Genomic DNA, 5,075 nt, shown 5'->3' with positions numbered 1-5,075 from the left:
CCAGGGGGCTGCAGGGCTGTGCACAGCAGGGGACGGCTCTGCACGCAGCGGCCCCTGCCACTGCTCCCCTCTGCAGTCCTGGCCAGACAGGTAAGGTCCCTTTCATTCATTTGTTCCTCCAGTGCTACGTGCCAGGCTGTGCAGACCTGGGGAGACACAGCTGTGAACTAGGCCCCTGTGCTCAAGGAGCTTTTATGTTCGACTCCAGGTGGGGGTGGGAGTGGGGAGATGGATAAACAAGGAAAGGTGACAGAGTGACAAGTGTGATGAAGAAAATAAAACAGGAAAATGAAACGGAATATGAAAATGACTGTCCAGCTAAGGAAGCCCTTTCCGAGAGGTGACATTTGACTGAGACTGGAGGGTGAGAGGCTGGTCTTGCAAAGCTGGGGGAAGGGTGTCCTGGGCAGAGAGGATGGCACGTGCAAAGGCCCTGAGGCAGGACAGCACTTGGCACCTCTGGGGAGCTGAAAGGGAGCCAGCGTGGCTGGGATATTGAGCAAGAGGTAGGAGCTGGACACGCAGGCCTCGGAGGCCCTGCGAGGAATGTGGTTTTATTTTAACGTGTAGTGGGAGGCTCTGGGGGAGAGTACATAATCAATTTTCATTTTGGAAAGGCTCTGGAGTCTTGGGCCTCAAGAACAAGCGCCCTAAGTGGGTAAGGGTCACCAGAGGGTCCGGGCTGGCAAGAGGCACAACTCCAGGGCGACTGAAAATGTAAGTGTCATTTTTCAGGCATGGCAAGGCCAACGGATCAGGAGATGGCCTCCACGGGAAAGATAGCCTGTGACAGCCCCCAAGAGGAAGGAGCAGGCCACGCCATCCACACGGCCACACAGGGAATCGCCAGTGTTGGTTAGAAGGCAGAGGAAGGTGGGGGGACGTGGGCAAGACCCTTTATTGTGGTTTCCAGGTGAAGGAAAGGGAAGACAGGGTGAGCAGGCTCAGGACTGGCTGGTTTGAATACTTTCTGTGGTTCTAGGGAGCAGGGGCTGCCCTGAGCTGTCCAGTACCTACGCTGGGTGATCAGGGGCTGGTGGCCTGAGTGTGAGGCCCCCTAGTGGAGGAGGTTGGACGGGCAAGCCCTGGATGGGTGGGTTTGAATGGGGAATGCACACTCCAGGGTGAACCCTTTACCATCTCTAGGAACTGGCCTCCGGGAGAGGGGCGCTGCCTCCACCACCAGGGGGGCTCCAGATGTCGAAGCCTCAGAAACACGTGGTTAATTCACAGGAGGCGCCTGTGTTCCGTGCAGAGCGGCTGGGGGAGCAAACTGACGGGTTTGCTGATGGGCTGGAGGAGGAGGGAGGGGGAGGAGTCAAGGGTGCTGCCTGGGCTTTTGGCTTCAGCAAGTGGGTCCCCTCGTCTCGAAGCAAGTCTTCGGGGGCCGGGACACATAGCTCCTCCCGGGGAGAGACTCTCCCGGGGGAGTCCAGCTTCCAGTGGGGGAAGCTGGCAAAGCGGCTCAGGGAAGCTCCTTGAAGTGTGGGTGCACCTTGCCTTAAAACAACAGAGATGTTGCTATACAGCAATAGACAGGGCAAAAATTTGTAATGACCATTGAGAAGGCATATGTCTCCCTGGCGCAGTGGCTCAGTGGGTTGGAGCATGGTCCCATGCATCAAAAGGCTGCAGGTTCGACACCCTGTTAGGGCAACATACCTAGGTTGCAGGTTCGATCCCCGGTGGGGGCACATACTGGAGGCAACCGATCGATGTTTCTCTTACATCAGTGTTTCTCTCTCTCGTTCCCTTCCTCCCTCTAAAATTAATAAACATATCCTTGGGTGAGGATTAAAAAAAAAAAGAAATCATATGTCCCCCACATACTTACATTCATCTCAGCAACCGTGATTCCTGATTCGTTTCCACTTGTCCAGGGCTCAGGACCCCCGTGCTCAGGGCTCCACCGCTGTGGTCCAGGAGTTGCAGGGTTCCATCAACCCGTCTCACCTGGGTGTGGGAACTTCCTCACAGGTGTTTATGAGGAAGCCTTTCTAAAATGCTTTTCTGCTCATGTTAATAATTGTCCTTCGCCCTGGCTGGCGTAGCTCAGTGGATTGAGCGCGGGCTGTGAACCAAAGCATTGCAGGTTCGATTCCCAGTCAGGGCACATGCCTGGGTTGCAGGCCATGACCCCCAGCAACCGCACATTCATGTTTCTCTCTCTCTCTCTTTCTCCCTTCCTTCCCTCTCTAAAAATAAATAAATAAAAATCTTTTTTAAGTACTTTTAAAAAATATATAATTGTCTTTCAATGCTTTTGTGAGATCTAATTTCATTAAATTCAATTGTATACAACAGCGAAAACCTTTTTATTGCTATTTTAAAATCATGATGGAGAACACAGAATACCGGTGACATAAAATAGGTGCTCAGTAAAAACAAACAAACGAACAAACAAAAAAACCTCCCGTGACTTGATTTGGTGGCGTTGCCTCCAGCAAAGGCGGACTGTCCCATCTGCCACAAAGACGACACAGAAGCTGTCCCCTGAGAACCCGGCCTCGGCTGGGCCGCCGACACTGCAGCCCCTTGAGCTAACTAACGGCCTCCAGTCCTTGCTGACTCAGAGGCCACACGGCATGTGCTGTGAGCACGGAAGTATCGATTGCTGGTGAGAAATGTAATCGTGTGGTTTGGGGCAGGTGACAAGGGGCCATGCGGCTTCCCCTGACCCACCTCCCTTGGCGCTGGGTCTCCGTGAGGTCACATCGACTGGAGTTCACATGTGTGACATGGTCACGTGGCGCCTGCACGCATTCGTGGTCGTTTCCAGCCTCTGATTTATGTGTCCTGTCGACTGGACCGCAGACACTTGGAGGGTGAGCGGTCTGGTGGCCACTGTATCTCATGAACGTGAACCCCCCCCCTGCCCCCACGCCCACACCCAGCACGAGGCTCTCCGTAATCCACGCCTGCTGGATCTGGGCGAACTGGTCACGACAGCACAGCTGGCAGCGGGCACATCTCTGTCAACTGTTTTTTTTTTTCTTACATACGCAAAAAGTCACATTCGGTCGTGCATCAAAGGACACCATCAGGAGCCTGAGAAGCAACCCACGGCACAAGGGAAAATATTTGAAAATCATACGTCTGATAAGGGTTGACTGTCTAACATATCTCACAACTAAAATCTAATACCCTGTAACCTGACAACAAGAAAACCAAACTAACAACGGGCAAGGACTCGAATAGATGCTTTTCCCAAAGAAGTTGCACGTGGGCCGGTAAGCTGGTGACATGGCGCTCAGCGTCACCCGTCATCAGGGAAAAGCAAACCACAGCCACCACGAGACACCACTTCACGCCCACGAGGCTGGTGGGAGTCAAATAAACTAAACGGAAAAAAGCGAAAAGCGCGTTGTGAGAACGTGGAGAAACCGGATCCCTCCTGCCTCGCGCTGGGCACGTGGCATTTCACCGGCAGCTGCTGTGAAAAACAGCTTAGAGGTTCCTCCCAAACCTGAACGTGGAACCCCCCGGTGGCATCCAGCAACCCCACTTGTGGGGCGAGGCGCGCGGAGCCGGAAGCTGGGCTGAGACTCGTGCGCGCCCGTGTTCGCAGCAGCTCTGCTCACAACCGTCCACGGACGGAAGCAGCCCACGTGCCAGCCGACAGATAAACAGATGCGCAGCCGGAGGGAGGTGCGCACCGTGGAATATTACTCCGCCACCAGGAGGAAGCAGGTTCGGATCCTCGGCGCGACGCGGACGGACCTGGAAGACGTCACGCTGAGGGAAGGAGGCCAGACACGAAAGGACTGATGTCGCAGGATCCCTCGATAGGGGCCACCTGACGCCGGCACCCCCAGAGAGGCTGAGAGCAGAACGGTGGGCGCCGGGGGCTGGGGCAGGGGGGCGGAGTTGGTGTTCGCTGGGGACAGAGTTTCTGTCCGCAAAGGCGAACGAAGTTCCGGGGATGGATGGTGGCGATGGTTACTCAGCGCTGCGAACACTCAATGCCATCGCGTCGAACACCAACGAATGGTCGTGATGGTAGATCTTACGCCGTGTGCACTTCATCCCGATCTTTAAAAACCACCGAAGAGGAGAAATGCGTCACCCTGGGCAGCATCGCGTGGGTGAGGAGCTGAGAGACAGTTGGCTTGTGCAGGGTCATTTCACCCAGAATGCCCCTGTGTCCCCTGTGCCCTGGGGTTAGGACAAGCCAATCATCTTTAAAATATATATATATCTTTATTTTTAGACAGAGGGGAAGGGAGGGAGAAAGAGGGGGAGAGAAACATCAGTGTGGGGTTGCCTCTTGAGCGCCCCCCACTGGGGACCTGGCCTGCACCCCAGGCACGTGCCCTGACTGGGAATGGATCCTGCGACCCTTTGGTTTGCAGGCTGGCGCTCAATCCACTGAGCCACACCAGCCAGGGCGAGCCAGTCATCCTTTCACCTTTGTATGGAGACTGTGAGACACCAGAGGCTTATCCCCAGCTCTTCCCCTTGTCCGAGCTGGGACAGCAGCCAATGTCCACACGGCAGAAACCTCCTCAGGGACCAGATCTCGTGTCCACGTCCTCTGTGCCCCTCTGGACGCCACACTGGTCCAACCACGCTTTCATCATGAAGCACAATTGTGCGTTAGCTTAAATCGGATGCTTTGCCTTGAGCACAGGCCCAGTGTGGGAGGACGTTGAGTCCAGCCGCGTCCCGGTTCCGACACAAGTGACGTGTGGAATTCAAACGCGCCCCGAAGTCTCGGCCACCTCTCCTTCCCAGCGGCCACACAGCCGGGTAATACGGCCACGGCGTGTCCCTAACCCTTGCAGAATGAAGCGCCACAGGGACGAGGCCCCGGACAAGTCTGTCTGTGTCAAGTTCCCAGACACTGGGTAGCGTTAGCGCGAGGCTCCCGTGGGGGCACCAGAAGAAATACGAATTACAAGTGGAACGCTGGTGAGCACAGCCCTTAGACGGAGCTGCACGGAAACGGGTGTTTAGGGGTGAGGCAGGGAGTGTAAACGGAGCCCTAATGAACGCAAGGGCCACTGGCGCTTCCCAGCGATTGGGAGATTAACCCTGACGTACATAGTTTTACAGCTTCTACTCGCGGTTGGTGG

This window comes from Phyllostomus discolor, chromosome 5 (genome assembly GCF_004126475.2).
Source record: "Phyllostomus discolor isolate MPI-MPIP mPhyDis1 chromosome 5, mPhyDis1.pri.v3, whole genome shotgun sequence".
Taxonomy (NCBI): domain Eukaryota; kingdom Metazoa; phylum Chordata; class Mammalia; order Chiroptera; family Phyllostomidae; genus Phyllostomus; species Phyllostomus discolor.
The sequence above is the reverse complement of the archived record's forward strand: the minus strand, read 5'-3'. Positions refer to the sequence as shown.